This window comes from Balaenoptera musculus, chromosome 13 (genome assembly GCF_009873245.2).
Source record: "Balaenoptera musculus isolate JJ_BM4_2016_0621 chromosome 13, mBalMus1.pri.v3, whole genome shotgun sequence".
Lineage (NCBI taxonomy): Eukaryota > Metazoa > Chordata > Mammalia > Artiodactyla > Balaenopteridae > Balaenoptera > Balaenoptera musculus.
The window spans coordinates 37,462,337-37,479,657 of record NC_045797.1 but is presented as its reverse complement, the minus strand read 5'-3'; positions in this window follow the sequence as shown (position 1 = coordinate 37,479,657).

Genomic DNA, 17,321 nt, shown 5'->3' with positions numbered 1-17,321 from the left:
CTGGCCTGGCTGTCAGGTTCTCTTGGGTTCCTGTGCATTGAAAAATTACAATAAACTCTCCCTCTTATTTATTTACTTTTTGCGGGGTGAAGGAGTTAACTTCAGTACATCTTTGGCCCTTCTGGCTTAAGGGGCCCTGACTGAGGCAGGGAGGCTGTGTGCAAGGCTTTTTAGAGTCTACATATCTGTCCTAGGTGCTGCCAAGAGGGGACCAGTGGTGCCAGTCAGCCGGTCCGAGTGCCCAGGGAACAGGTGCTCCTCAGGCTCAGGTGTATAAATGAAGCAGAAGTAACACGAACTCCATCCAACGTAATCAGCAGAATGACATGAATTATTTCCTAAACAAAGGCCAAGAGAATAGTTTAACCATCTGTTTTATCTGTGTGCTAATTAACTGTACTTGGAGGTGTTTTTGTTTCCAAGCTCCTTTTCACATATTTTCCATTTTCTCCTCTCCCTACTGCATCAGTAGACTTCTCCAGGGAGGAATTATGTCTCCTTTCTCATATTTGCCCCTCACAGGGCCCAGCAGGGTGCTTATTCTCCTGTAAGCTCCTCAGCAACAGGGAGCAGGTCTTTGTGGCTTGCTAACACTGAGCACTATCATGACACCTAATAAGTTCTCAATGAGTGAATGTTGAATGGAGATGAGCTTTAGACTCAACAGTAAATATCTGAGCTATGGATGGAGTTCTTCATCCATTCATTCACCGAGTATTTAATGAACTATTATATGCCAAGTACTACGCTAGGTCGTGAGTATTCAGTGATGAATGAGATAGGTACTGTCCCTGCCTCCACACAGCTTATGCTGTAATGGAAGTTCAGACACAAACCTAATAAGCAGACAAATAAATAAAGTCATAATAAGTTATGATAAATGCTATGAAAGGGGGCAGAGACCTAACTGAGATAAAATGATTAGGGAAGATCCTTCTTAGGTGGTGACAACTGTGAGGGAGGAAAAACTTTTCCTCTACCCTCTTGGGTTTAGTGATAGGGGCCTGTGAATTAAAGTGACAAAAGAAGTTAGCAAGAGAAAAGACAGAATTTTATTCATGTACGTATGCAGGAGTTCACAGAAAAATGTGACTCAAAGAGGCTAGTACAATTTGGGGCTTATATGCCATCTTAATAGGGGAAGGAAAGGGGGAGAAAGGCACTTATGGGAAAATAAATGACTTGTAGAAATGATTCTCCTAAGATGGCCCTTAGGAGACTAGATGGGAGATGTGATAGTTTTGTGACAATGTCTGGGTGATTTCTCATCCCCTTGCAACTTCTCCCTCGGTGATAGGAGTCAATCTTTCCTGGTGCAAAAGTCTTAGGGAGGGGATTTATGATAGTTGAATTCTTTGGGGGAGACTCCGCTTTTAGGCAGAAAAAGGGAGTTCAGGAAAAAAACCTTTTCACTGTGGTATATTCCAGACCCCTTCACTATGAAGGTGGACTCTTAAAGGATGAGGAGGAGCTAGCTACACACCCCAAGAGTCAGAAGAGGGTGTTCTAGTCAGACGGACTGTGTGTGTAGAGTCCCTGGAGCAGAAAGGGCTTTCTTCCTAGAATGTAAGCAACAGGAAGAGAAGTAAGAGAAGAGCTGGAACAGGAAGGCAGGGCCAGACCATGAGCTGGGTCTAGGGGGTCCCGGCACGGATTTGTGATCTCTGGGATTTTGGAGTGAGCTTTCTAGAAGCTACGAGGCTCATGATTTTCCATGAGGTCTCTACTCTCAGATGAGGAAGCCCGAGGCAGCCTCTCTGTGGGATCACAAAGCTTTACAGCTGGAAGGACCCTGAGACATGACAGGTTCCCATCTTTATTTTACAGCTGTGCCACCAAGGCCCAAGGTGACTCCCAGCGTGTGGATGGGGCTCAGCCTCCCCTGAGGGGCCCTGCAGCCCTCCTCACTGTGGAGCATCCTCAAAGCACACCCGGGACACAGAAGCAAAGGCCCGCATATGCCTTCACCGACCAAGCCGGGCGGCTAGACTCTCAGCTCAGTGATGGGCATAAAAGCAGGTATCTGGTGAATTCATGAACAGTCACAGGGCGCCCTGGGCCTGGCTCTGAGCTGTTAAGAGACACGAATACCTCATGTTTACCCAGGGCTCTGTGCTTCTCAAGGTGATTTCATACAAATTAAATCATGTGGGCTTCTCAGCAGCCCTGCGAGGGCTGCACGGTGGGGTGAAAGAGCTCGGGCCTTGGGGTGGGGAGAGCTGGGCCTGAACTCCACCTGAGCCATGTGATCTTGTACACGTTACCTCTCTTCTCTGAGCCTTAGTTTTCTTCAGCTGTAAAATGGGATCCTGGTCTCCGTGAGGCTCCAGAGAGCCTGTGTGTGGAGTACCGTGTGGGGCGCCAGCACGCAGCAGGTTCTGCTATGAGCTGCGGTGTTGCGGCTGCTGGAATGTGCTGGGGGGCAGGTCCCATTCGATAGAGGAAGAAACAGGCAAATGGTCCACGTTCTCTCACTGAATGTTCACCACCAACAGTCAGCTGAGGATGAGCGAAGGCAAGCAGCTTGGCTTAGGTCACTGAGCACAGAAGGTGTCAGCTGGAGCCAGCTCTGAATCACCTTTGGGGAGGGGCGGCAGGACCACCTAAAGCTTCAGGGGAGGGAATGTTACACTGACCTCACTAAGACTGCCTTCCAGTCACTTCCATCTCAGACCCTCTCCCCTAAGGTACCTGCAGGGCTGGGAAGGGGTCCGGTCATGGACACCCCACACCTGGCTCAGGTAGGGCAGTCATGCCCTCTTCCTTTCTTCTGGGCCGCTTGACCTTCTTACCAAGTGCCGAGCTTGCCTGAACACCCCTGCTTCCCTGCCAAGGCCAGGAGCTAACCAGGGACCAAGAACAGGAGCTCAGAGCCAGAGGCTAGTGGTGGCTTTAAAAATGTGTGCGGGAATGAATTCTGAGCCAAGGTGGCTTCTCAAAAATTTTAAAAATTGACATGTACCCACTGCAACCAATGAAACTATTCAAAGGGAAAAAACAAAACAAACCACCCTCAGCTGGTCCACAGTCCCTCAGGTGATCAATGTTACCTGCTTGTGGGTCACCTTTCACAACTTACCCTCTACTCATTGTTATGAACTGAATTGTGCCCCCCAATTCAAATTTTGAAGCCCTAACCCCCAGTGTGACTATTTGGAGATGGGGCCTATAAGGAGGTAATAAAGGTTAAGTGAGGTTGTGAGAATAGAGCCTTCCAAAGCAGAGGCCATGTGAAGACACAGTGAGAAGACAGCTGTCTACAAGCCAGGAAGAGAGGCCTCACCACAAATAATGCTGATGGCATCTTTGTCTTGGACTTCTGGCCTCCAGAACTGTGAGAAAGTGCATTTCTGTTGTTTAAGCCACCCAGGCTGTAGCAATTTGTTACGGCAGCCTTAGAAGACTAATATTGAATACATTCATATAACCCCTATGCAAAGATGCAGGCACAAAGAGGAGAGGGTGTTTTATTTGTTGTTTATTTGAACAAAAATGGGATCATGTTATACTCACATTACTGTGGAACTAGCTTTTCTCATTAATACGATTTAAAGGCCATCTAGGGGTTTCCCTGGCAGTCTAGTGGTGAAGACTCCATGCTTCCACTGCAGGGGGCATGGGTTCGATCCCTGGTCGGGGTACTACGATCCCTCATGTCACGCGGCATGGCCAAAAATAAATAAATAAAGGCCATCTGGCTCCTTGCTCACACCCACCTCCAATTCCATTAGGGCATCCCACAGCCCCCGAACCCTTCAAAACCTATCCAGAATCCCATCGCTTCTCCCCACCTTGCTGCTTCCACCTTTGTGTAAGCGCCATCCTCTCTCTCGGCAGCAACCTCTTCATTCTTCTCTGCTTCCACTCTTTTTTTTTTTTAAATAAATTTATTTATTTTTTATTTTTATTTTTGGCTGCTTTGGGTCTTCGTTGCAGTGTGTGGGCTTCTCATTGCGGTGGCTTCTCTTGTTGCAGAGCACAGGCTCTAGGCGTGTGGGCTTCAGTAGTTGTGGCTCGCGGGCTTCAGTAGCTGTGGCTCCCGGGCTCTAGAGCGCAGGCTCAGTAGTTGTGGTGCATGGGCTTAGTTGCTCCGCGGCATGTGGGATCTTCCCGGACCAGAGCTCGAACCCGTGTCCCCTGCATTGGCAGGCAGATTCTTAACCACTGCGCCACCAGGGAAGCCCTCTGCTTCCACTCTTGCCCCCTTAGGTCTACTCTCCTCACAGCAGCCGCTGGGATCCTTTAAAAACCTAAGTCAGGTCGTGTTGTTCCTCAGCTCAAACCCCCCCCAGTGGCTTCTCCCCCCAGTGCAGAGTAAAACCAAAGTCCTCATCAGGGGCTACAAGACCCTACATGATCTGCGCGTGGACGTGCGCGTGTGCACCGCCCCCCCACAACCAGTCTACTGCTCTCCTCTCTCATCTCACCTCTGAGCCCTGCCCTCCACCACCCTGGCCTCCTTGAGGTTTCTAATCCTACCAAGCACACTCCCAAATCAGGGCCTTTGCACTTGCTGTCTCCTCAGCCTTAACTGCCCTTCCTCCTGGAAGCCACAGAGCTCCTTCCCTCACTTCCTTCCAGACTCTATCTCCCCACCCACCTTCATTCTTCTTCATAGCACTTAATGCCATCTGACATACTACCTATTTATTTGTTTATTTATGGTCTGTCTTTCCCCATTAAGGTGTGAATTTCATAAGCAACAAACCTTGTCCTCTTCCCTGCTGTATCCCTAGTACTTAGAAGACTGCCAGGTTCATAACTGATGCTTGGTAAATGTTTAGTGAATGAAAACATGAATAAATCTCTCCAAGTCAATAGATGTAACAACCTTTTAACAGGTTGCATAACATTTGCTAATATGGATGGACCATGATTGACTTAACCAGCCCCTATTAATGATGTTGTTTCTACTTTTTCTTACTTTAAACAATGTTTGTGATAAGCATTTTTGCATAGCTACTTTAATATGCTGGTTCTTTTATTTCTGTAGGATGTTTTCCCTAAAGCTGGGTTGACGTATCAAGAGCTAGGCATATTTTACATTTAACGGCCATTCCCAAATTTTCCTATCACAGTTCACAGGCAAATCCTGAAACAAGGTCTCAACCATTTCCCCAAACTGAGGCCAGGGTAAGATTACCCTTAGGTCAGGCAAGGGGGCCTCTGTCCTGGGCCCTTACACTTTAGAGGGCTTTGCGTGTCAAAAAATTAAATTTATTAAAGGCCACACGGGACTTTTTCTCGCTTGGGATCTTGCATTCAGCACTGGGCTGGCACAGTGTGACCTGCAACCCTGAACGTGAAAGCTCGTGATTAACACCGTCTCCACCTTTCCTCCTATTTTCTCGAAACAGAAAACAGCTGAATCCAAATGCTGTGAAGGCTTGTGGGTTGACCCCCTGCTGACCTAGTAGACAGTCACAGCTTTGGAGGGAGAAAGAATTTATTGGGCTGATATTTGTAGATAAAATACTCCTTTGTTGCATCCCTCCTCTCAGAGAGCATGAGTTCAGCAGGTCCTGGCATAACCAAGTATTATTTTTCAATAGTGCCAAGAGTCTATTTTCTTCTTTTTTTGGTCTAAGTTGTGATTCTGGAGGCAGTCACAAGTTAGCTGAATATTCACAACTGTTGTACATGGTGTCTATGTCAGTTATCTATTGCTGTGTAACAAACCACAGTGAAACTTGGTGGATTAAAACAACAGCAATTTATTTGCTCGCAATTCTGGGCTGGGAGCAGCTGGGCAATTTTTCTTCTGATCTCCATTGAGGTCACTTAGGCAGCTGCTCAGCTCAACTGGGACTGGACGGTCAGGGATGGCTTTGTTCACATGTTTGGCAGTTATGCTGACTGTTGACTGGGATACCTCAGTTCTCCAAATGGCCTTTCATCCTCTGGGCTAGAATGGGCTTTTTCACATAATGGTAGAAATGTTCCAAGAGAGCAAAAGCAAAAACTTCTTAAGGCCTGGCCTTGGGAGTTGTACAGTGTTACTTCTGTCTCATTCTGTTGACCAAATGAAGCCTTAAGGAACACCCAGATCCAAGGTAGGAGGTAGCAGCGGTAATAGACTCTATCTCCTGATCTTATTGCAAAGGAGATGGACGCAGGGAGGTGTGATGTGTTGGGTACCATTATGTAAAAATATACCATGGTGTCTGAGGAACATTTTGCCATATTAGAGATTTACATTTTTCTTACATTTGTATACACGTAGTTGTAGTTGTAAGATATTTGAAGTGTAATACAGATTCCTTGCTTTGTTTATTAAGTGCACATTAAACCCCCAGAATTGTGAAGTTGTTTTTTTTTTTTTTTCATGATTTGAGATTCTACTTTATTTGTTATGGCTTAGACAGAAATTGTAAAATACATTGTTAAAAATCACAATCACAGAATTCAGTAAGTGGCAGCTGCTATTGTTGTTCTTGTTAACAGCAGGACCGAGGGTCACAGCAGTAGCAGTATAGCACTGGCGTGGAAAAAAACAGGGTCTAACAGATTAAATGAGCAATAATACATTTTTTTTAATACTTTTACTACTCAATCACATACATTTCAAGAGCATTTTCTTTTCTTCAAATCAATTTAAATGCTTTCCATGAGCAAGGCACTATACTGGACATCAAATAACAACAAGTAACCGTAGCAGACAAGGATTCTGTGCTTAATATACGCTGGGCACTATGCTGAGCACCGTTCAGACGCTGTCTCACTTAATCCTCACAAAAATCCTACAAGATGTTCTCGCTTATTGTACCAGTTTTTGGATGAGAAAACTAAAGCCTGGAGGGATTAAGTACCTTAGCCAAGGTCACACAACTAGTGGCAGAACTGGGACTTAAATCCATGTCTCTTTGACTCTGATTTTAGCCAGTATACCTTGTGTAGCGCATTTTGATTGGACCCCATAACAAAATCATGAGCAGGGCCAACATCGTCACTATATGAAGAACACAGCTCCAAAATGAAAGTATAAAACATTTAAAACAACATCCCGCACACAGTAATGAGTGCTCAATAAACATTTGCTGTTATTGTTCAAAAAAAAATAATCTGTCAGACTAGTCTCACAAAAAGAAAGTCACTTGCATCTTTTATGCTCCTTGACCAAAAAGGCAAAAATACACAAGTATCCTCCTCTGTATAACATTAGAGGAGGGGAATTAAGGTCAAATTCATGTAAATTAACACAAGTTGCGGGGGGGGGGGGGGGGGAGCAAGGGGGAGGTTTTTGTTTTTTGTGTTTTTTTTTAAATCTAAGGTCCCTTTCCTTAGACTTAACCAGTAGAACCCATATATTTTAACAGATTGATTGATTGATTTCAACAGATTGATTTCAAAGAGTTACCAGTCTGACTGGTTTGGTAAGATGCAGAATATAGTTCAGGAGCTTCTGAAGGAAGAATAAAAAGTCCATCCAAAATGCCATCAGTTTTGGCCTGTAGATTTGACTCCACATTAGAATGAAGTTTAGATAAGAATTCGACTGCACCAAGATCAACCAAATGCTGGACTGCTGGGGATACTTAACCAATCTGTTCGACAGACTCAGAGCCTCTTCTTTCATTGGAACAGACAGAAAATTGAACCATTCCAGCAAATGGAGAAAAAGTAGCCTCTCCTGAAACAGATCAGCACAGCAGATTAAGCTGTGCTCCGTCTTGCAGAGAATATTCTTGAAAGTGCGCTCCCTGATCTCGGCTAGCTGATGACCGAGTTTCCCCATGAGCCCCATCAGGCCCATCTCGTTCTGCTCAATCAGCTGCCGCCGGAGAATTCTGAAGTTTTATTTTTATAATAATATTTAATAAGATTTAATTGAAAAGTAAGGGACTTCCCTGGCAGTCCAGTGGTTAAGGCTTCGCCTTCCAATACAGGGGATGCGGGTTTGATCCCTGGTCGGAGAGCTAAGATACCCCATGCCTCTGGGTCAAAAAACCGAAACATAAAACAGAAGCAATATTGAAAAGTAAAATATATAAATAAAAAATTCAGCTTTATTTAAATACTTTTGATTTTAAAATTTTATATTTATTAAAGTTCTTGTGTTTTGCTTTGTAATATCAATAAGTTTGAATGTTTTAGAAGAATGACTTTATTTTGTAAACTCTTAGATCATTGGGAATGAGTACAAGTTGAGTTGGGATTGGTTTAGAAAATACGACTGTGTAGCCCAGAAAAGAAAAAAGCCAGAAAAGGAAAGGTATTCAAAAAGATGATCTGCTTAAATTTTTAAAAACCAGAAACACTGAAAGTGCAATCTTCTGTTGAGTAGGTTTCTCATAAAATATGTGAGCAGAGAACTTCAAAAATTATCTAATGAACTTTTAATTGCTGATTAAAAACTGAAAATGAGCAAGAAAAGTATTCTCATCCAATTCATGACTTGAACAGGTTAAATGAAATCCCTGCAACTTTATATTTTTTTACTAAATGAGGATTTAATTACAGATCCAAAGAATAAGAATGTACGTGGCCTTCATTTGCACTTGAGAGACTTAGGGGTGGTGAAAATGTGCCTGTCAGCCTCTCTCCAGCGTCTGTTTTCAGATTAGGCAGCAGAACAGTGCAGAGTCATTTCCAGAAGTCTGTGCTTGTCAGACTCTTCAGGAGGGATGAGACCCCCAGGACACTCTGGGCCCCTGATGGGGCTGGAGAAAGAGCCACACAGACTCCTGCCAGAGCGACTCCATGGGGCCTGGGCCCTGATGCCCCCGTGGCTGATGCTCTTGCCCCCTACTCTGCACCCCTGGAGTCACCTGGGCCTTTGCTCGCCCGTCCCCCTGAGTAGGTACAGGTGTCACTTCTGGAAATGAAGGCAGCTGCTTTTCTGTTTGCACTTCCCTCCCAACACAGCCCAGAGCCCTATTTACCTACAGGAACCACTGCAAAGTGACAGCCCCGTCAGATCTGTACGTCTAGTAGCTGCCACAATTCACTCAGTGTAGAATGGGAGGAAATAGAACAGGTTCCTTATCCCTGGATTGAGGCAGTGGAGGCCCAGAGAGGGGAAGTGATTTCTTCAAGATCACACAGCTCCTCAGTAGCAGAACCAAGACTCTCAATGTCCAGTTCAGACTCTTTCGTTGTGAGAATTAGGACTACTGAGCTGTCTTCACATCTTGGTAGAAGCTTGTTGTTTTGGTTTTTCCCCCTTTTGTAAGACAGCCCTACTATCCTGGTAATTAATAAATGTCCACAGGCTCAGGGATTGGGTGAATTTATGAATGAGAATATAAAAATCTTAAATAAAGATAATGACATTCTCCCTTTTCTAGGACCCTCTGCTTGCTGAGGCAGCCCCGCTTCCAGCCATCAAATCCTGTAGGAGACTTTTGTTTAGTCTGGGGTGTGAGTTATACTTTCAACTGCATAGATTTAGAACCAAAGTTAGGGAGTCATAAAAAGACCTCAGCATCCTTTTTGTTATGACGTGTGAAAGGTAAATATCTAGACCCCCTGATTTTTTTTTTTTTTTTTTTAGACCCCCTGATTTTTGATAGCAGAAGTTTGGAAATAATTGTCCATCAAAAGAGGACTGATGAAATGGCTTATCCTACAAACACACAGCAGCCTACTATGGAGCTATAAAAAGAAAGAAGTGACACGAGAGCTTTCCTTTTTACTTTTAAAGTCTTTGGCTAATTAATAATCTGCAAATAGAATATCGTGAAAAGCCGGCTTCCCACTCTGTCTCCCAGGCATCAAGTTCTCTTTCCTGCAGGCCACCAGCATGTCCTACTCCTTCTGTAACACTTTAAAAGACATTTCATGCACATAGAAGCATTTACATGGATAGTCTTTTAAAAAACACAAATAGAAACATATTGAAAAACACTACCCAGCATCTTTTTTTTTTCACATAATACATTCATTTATTCAATAAATATTTACTGAGTACCTACTATGTGCCAAGCACTCTTTTAGTCATTTGGAATTTGGTAGTGACCAAAACATTTCTTCCCTTCATGAAGCTTGCATTTTTGTGGGACATAAATAAACAAGTAAATATATAGTGATAAGTGGTAAGTGCTATGGAAAAAAGCAGGATAAGGGGATAGGTAGTGTGTGTGTGTGTGTTTGTGGGGGAATTGTTGCTATTTTACATGGCATGGTCAGCAGAAGCCTTGCAGATTAAGTGGTATTTGAGCCAAGGCCTGAAGAAATGAGGGAGTGAGCCATGCATGTATCTGGAGTTGAACAGTCAAAGCAGAGGGAACTTCCCATGCTGAGGCCCTGAGGGAGGAAAACACTTGCTGTGAGGATCAACAAGACAGCCATTGTAGTTGGAACTGAGTGAATACATCTCAGATATTCTGTATCATGAGAACTTTCTCATTATTTTTTACATCTGCATTTTATTCCATTGTGTGTGTGTATCATAGTTTAATTAAGCAGTCTCCTATTATGGAAATTTCGGAGACTTTTGGTCTCTTGTGATTGCAATGAATAACCTTATCAGGTGGCCCTTTGCACATGTTGAAGTTATCTGTAGGATTATTTCCTAGAAGTGGAACTACTAGGAGGTCAAGGAAGTGTGTATTTGTATTTTTTATAGATTTTGCCAAACTGTAACCAACAAAGAAGTTGTACTATTTTTGTCCCACTGCCAACAACATATTGATTTTTTTAGTCATTCAACAAATATTTATTGAGCACCTACCAGGAACCAAGTAAATGTAAAGGACTGAGAATTGAAACAGAAACCCCAACTTGTCAAACACATCCTGACTCACAGAACAGATATACTGTGCCAGACCGAGCCATGATAGGCTTCACATACTATTGAAACTCAAATCTGCAACACCAGTTTGTTCAGACCTAGAATTCCAAGATAAGACCACTGGCACTTCTATTAATTCTCTAGTTTACAAAATCTAACTGATCCTTGCAAAGAGCACCCTATGACTAAGTACCATCTAGGGCAAAATGCACCTGGCAATTAAGGAGATCATTTTTTTCAGGCTAGGGCAATAGGGGAAACATTCATGAATGAGAGAGGTCTCAAAGAAGGGGAAGAAAACTTTCAGTTTTCTAAAACAAAGGAGTCATTGAGGAAGAGCAGAGGCAGCTCTTATCTTGGAACTGTACCGTCACTTCCAGTGTACAGTTCACTGGTTTTTGGTATATTAGCAAAGTTGTGCAGCCATCATCACAATCAATTTTAGAACATTTTCATCACTCCAAAAAGAAACCCCGTACCCATTAGCAGTCACACCCCATTTCCCACTGCCCAGTCCTAGGCGACCATTAATTTACTTCCTGCCTCTATAGATTTGCCTATTCTGGAAATTTCATATAAATGGAATCATACAATATGTGGTCTTTTGTGACTGGCTTCTTTCATTTAGCATAATGTTTTCAAGGTTCATGTTGTAGCATGCATTAGTACTTCATTTCTTTTTATTGCCTAATAATATTCAATTGTGTAACACATTTTATTTACCCATTAATCATTTAGGTTGTCTCCATTTTTTGGCTATTACGAATAATGCTGCTATGAACATGTGGGTACAAGTATTTGTGTGAGCATATGTTTTCAATTCTTTTGGCTCTATACCTAAGAGTGGAATTGCTGGGTCTGCTGGTAACTCTATGATTAATCTTTTGCAGAACTGCCAAACTGTTTACCACAGTGGTTGCACCATTTTTACATCCCTACCAACAATGTAGGAGGGTTCCAATTTCTCCACAGCCTTGCCAACACTTGTTTTTTTTTTACAGCTATCCTAGTGGACATGAAGTTGGATCTCATTGTGGTTTTGATTGGCATTTCTCTGATGACTAATGATGTTGAGCATCTTTTCATGTGCCTGTTTATCTTAGTATAGTTTTAAATTGCATATCACTTTTTTATGAGTAAGGTTAGGCATCTTTATATATGTTTAAGAACCCTTTGTATGTTCTTTTCTATGAATTGTTTATGTCTTTTGTTTGCTTTTCTTTGGGGATGTTGTCTTTCTTTCTTTTGTTTTCTTTCTTTCTTGGATTTTTCAAAGAACCAGCTAATAAATTTATCTATTAGTGCTATAATTTTTATGTTTTCAAATTCACTTCTCCTTTATTAATTCCTTCCTTTTACTTTCCTTAGGGATAATTTTCTTTTTCCCCCCGACTTTCTTGAGTTTTAGGCTTAATTAATTTATTTTTTAATTTTTTTAACTGACGTATTTTTTAGTATATATTTTTCCTCTGAGAACTGTTTTAGCTATATCTTATAGGTTTTGATATATAGTTTTTATTAACATTTTTTTCTAGATAGTCTACAGTTCCTTTCTTTTTCCTTTTTGAACCAAGTATTAATTAAGGGATAGTTATTTTTTAACAAGCCCCTAAAGGTAATTACTAGATAAGAAACACCAGCTTTCCAAATTATCACTGAAAACGCAAACACAATAATAAAACAAAACCTATAGAACCAAACGTAATTGTCATAGCAATAAGTGTAATTAGGCCAAATTGACCTGTTAAAAGAGACTCTCAATATTAGATCACAAAGTTAAACCTAATGATAAAATGATTGAGAAAGATTGCAAATGAAAGGATGAGAAAATGTGTTTTTACCAAGTAAGTGTAAAAGTTTATCAGACATCATTATCTTAATACTAGACTTGGATGAGTTCTAGGATAATAAGGTTGTGAAATTCATGATATAACTTTTTAATCTACGTGATATATAACATTTAACATCTATGTAACAAATAATACACATTAATAAAGCAAAAGCTAGAGGAAATACATGGAAAAAATAGAAACATCAGTAAGGGAGATCATTTACCTCTCTTTTAGGCCATGCTAAGGTAAGACCTAAATAATATAATTTTTTAAATAGAGCTGCTTGTTGTATATTAAACATAATCTGAAAACTAAAAATTTATTTTATTTTCGTGTATCTCTGGTTACATGAAATTAAATTGACTTAACAGTAATTAGTTCACCAAAAAAACTTCAATGAACTCAAAAGTAATGTAACTGTAGTAGAAAAAAGAAACTTTTTTCTTTTACCCTCCTAGGTTCGATATGCAGAAGGCGTTTCACAAAGATATGAGACTCAAGAAGGAGGCCAGATGATGAGGCTCATATTCCATTTTAGGAATATACACACATGTACACAAATATATACACAAAGGAAAGAGGGTTTTGGGCTTTTGGGTTGACAGATAGTTATAGATAACCAAGCAGTAAGGTCTTTTTATTTTCTGGTTCTATAATCAATTTCTAGTTTTGTTACATTATGATTAGAGAATGGTATCTATAGTCTTTTTGGAATTTATTGAAAATTTTAATAAATTCTTATTGAAGAATTATGGAGGGTACCAGAATATCACCCAAAAATATGCCACTTCGGCACATACGGATTATTTTAAGCTAATTTAAAGGCAATTGAGGACCAGAAGACTCAGGAAAAGCTCTTTACCTCCTCCACTTGCCTAAAAATAAAGGATTTCCCCTTTTGTAAAGGAAATTTACATTTATGAAGGAAATTTCCATTTGCAAAGATGTCTCCATACCAAGAAGAGAGCTACTTTGGAGACAACTGCTTATCACCTGAGAGACTCTTAACCACATAACAAAACAGTCTTATTTACCATACCCCTCACCAGCCTTTTCTATATATAAGATCATGTCATCTGTAATCAGAGGTAACTTTACTTCCTTTTTTCCAATTTGGTTTGAATGCATTTTATTTCTTTTTCTTGCCTAATTGCTCTGGCTAAAGACATCTAGTACTACATTAAATTGAAGTTTTTCAAATTTTCTTTGTAAGGTGAGCAGCTCATCCTGGCTTTAGCACTGAAAGTCCCATGTCCTTGGAAACCCCTCAGTCCCTGGAAAGCCAGGACAGTTGGTCACCCTAATTTTCTTTTATAAGCAATAATGGAATTATCATATTTCCTCTTCCTTTCATTTCCTTTCTCAGGAAGCTCTTTATATAAGTAGTACACAACCTTGGCTGTACCTAAAGGAGGTTAAAAAATCCTGATGCCTGTGCCCCCCACCCCCATAGATTCTAATTTAATTGGTTTGGGGTGTGGCTTGGGCATCCAGAATTTTTTAAAGCTACTCACATAATTCTAACATTCAGCCAAGGTGGAGAACCACTGGTATATAAAGATATGGAACTATCTCCAAGATATATTGAGTGCAGGATGGTGTGCATAATATACTACCACTATGTAGAAGGTGGAAAAGAAGAGAAGATATTTATATATTTGCTTATGTATATAAAATTATCTTTGGAAGAACGTAGAAGGATCTGTTAACATTGGTTACTGCCTGGGATGTGAACTGGGGATAGGGAGGGAGACTTTTCACTGAGTACTTTTTTGACTTTGTGAATCTATCATCTATTTTTAAGTTATTTTTAAATTCTACCTCTTTAACCTAGAAAAAATATTCACTGTCCTGAAAAAGTAGATATATAACTGAATAGACAGTATGATCTTTTATTTTTTTTAAAACCCCCAAACCACACAAATTTAACAACAAGACCACCAGCAGCAGCTAAGCATAAAAAACATTTTCTGGGGAAGGAAATTTAAAATATACTACATACAAAATTACATTAATGTAACATATTACATTACAAAATTAAAATACATATATAAGTATATATGAGTATACATGTACATATATGTATATGCTGTGTACACATGCACACAACAAAGGGAGTTTAATGGTGAAACTAGCTCTTTTGTTTCTTATAGATTAAAAAAATAAACCATATTCATTATTTTTATAATAAATATAAAATAAAAAATAGAAAGAAACCTAATAATCATGTTTTCATCTAAAGGCAGAGTTTTTTTTTTTGGCTGTGTTGGGTCTTCGTTGCTTCACGCGGGCTTTCTCTAGTTGCGGCGAGCAGGGGCTACTCTTTGTTGCGGGCTTCTCATTGTGGTGGCTTCTCTTATTGTGGAGCATGAGCTCTAGGCACACGGGCTTCAGTAGTTGTGGTGCAGGCTCAGTAGTTGTGGCTCGTGGGCTCTAGAGCATAGGCTCAGTAGTTGTGGCGCACGGGCTTAGTTGCTCTGCGGCATGTGGGATCTTCCCAGACCAGGGCTCGAACCCGTGTCCCCTGCATTGGTAGGCGGATTCTTAACTACTGCGTCTCCAGGGAAACCCTATCTAAAGGCAGAGTTTTGCTCCCCTGGAAGGAGTCAGCTTTTTTTGCTCTTCTCATTTTCTTTCTGTGCCATGTGGAATCCTCTTTTCTTGCTCATGAGGAAACCCAACCACTGAGGTTTCAAATCAGCCCAGCTGCCTCATGGTGGCGGCTGGAAGAGGGCTACCACTGGAGCTGGGCAGCTGCCAGCAGATGCCCAGGCAGACTTTACTGATTGCTTCTCACATGATGGCATGCTAGGCTGTGTGTAGGGCAAACAATCAGGAGACAGGACCCTTCCAACAAGGCCTTGCCTATCTGAAGTGGCAGCCAGGACAAATGCACAGAAGCAGGCCTGTCCTAATATTTATGGGGCCAGGATGAGAGTATCAAAAGAGTCCCACATCCCATATGTCAAATACTTAAAAGCTGTAACTCAGGCTAACACACTGTTGACTAAAATATTTATTCTCCTCCCTTAATAAATATAACTTAAAGCACCAGAGAAGGCCAGGTTTGAATGTAGAATTCCCTCTGTGATTCTTTGGAGTTCTGTGCTTGGATAAGGCTGTGTCAGGCAGCTGCTAAGATGGTGTCCACTGATCTCCACCTCTTACACTCTTGTGGAATCCTCTCCTCTTGAGTGTGGACGTGACCCACAACTTGCTTCTTTCTTTCTTTCTTTTTTAATTTAAGTATAGTTGTTTTCCATGACTTGCTTCTAACCAATAGAATGTGTTAAATGCGATGGGATGTCACATCTATGGCTAGGTTATACAGGATAGTGATTTCTCTTTTGCTAGCCGACTCTTTCCCTGCCTGGTTTTGATGAAGCAAGTTGCCACGTTGGAGAGGCCTCTGTAGCAAGTACATGAGGGTGGTCTCTGTCCAACAGGCAGCAAGGAACTGAGGCCTGCAGTCCAATGACCCTTGAGGAACTGAAATTCTGCCAATAGCTACATGAGTTTAGAAGCAGATGCTTCCCCAAACAAGCCTTCAGGTGAGACCTCAGCCCTGGACAACACCTTGGCCTCATGAGAGGCCATGAAACAGAGGACCTAGCTATTCCCTGCCTAGATTCCTAACTCACAGAAACTGTGAGACAATAAATATGTGTTGTTTTAAGTCACTAAGTTTGCAGTAATTTGTTACACAACAATAGGAAACTAATATAATGGCACTGCTGGAAGAGTTGTCCTTCAGTCACGGCCCCCAGTTAGCTATTCACTTTCTCTTCTGACCCCCTCTTCATCTGGAATCTTGAGGGGCTTCATGCTCATCTTTATAGACACCCCAGCTTCCATGTCAGTTCTGCCTCCCCCACTCCCTACTCCTAGATGCCCTTCAGGCCTAGAGGGGGCACATCTTAAGCTGGTGTTACCAGCTTAAGAACAATGCTGCCCTTGGAAGGGTGGGCTAGGGGACGATTTCACGGCCATTCATGCAGGGAATTCCAGGGTCCCGGGTACTCAGAACATCTTAGAAGAGGGGATTCAAGTCCTTGCCCCCTCCCTCCCGACTCCCACCCCACTGGAAAGGACATGGCTAGAGAAGGGGCAGAGCAAGGCCCTCCAAAGCACAGGGCCAAGGCCAGGGACTCCTCTCACCCACTCTAAGGCCAGCACTGCCCTCATGAGAAGTGCTGGTTGAGGGCCAGGTGGATTGGATCAGACCCAGAGAGCTGCCCGAGGAGCGTAAATGAGCAGAGCTGCCCCACATCTGAGGGCAGTCTTCAAAGCAAGCTGTGGGTTGAGCTGGACCCTAAAGGTGGGAGGGCTTAGAGAGCAGGGAAATGGGAAGGCCTCCAGCAAGGCAGCCAGCACTGAGTTGTGGGTTTCCCACAAGGTAGTTTCTTTAGGGCAGGGTGGTGAGAAGTTTGGGCTATGGAGTCAGAGTGCATCTGTTAAAATCCTGCCTCTGCACCCTGGTTGTGTGACTTTAATCAAATTACCTCACTCCTGAGTATCATCACCTATAAAATGGAGACAATAATGGCACCTACTCCCTAGGTTCTTGGAGAGGATCAACGCATGTAAAAGGCCTGGGAAGTACTTCGTGAATACTGGCTATCACTAAGGAAACTGAGGCTTAGAGCAGATGAAGGGTGATCTCTCTGCTCCCCAGTGCTACTTGCCTTGTCTCATAGGTCGGAGGGAGAAGTGAGGAGCGGTTTATACAACTGCTAAAATACTCATCTGCTTAACAA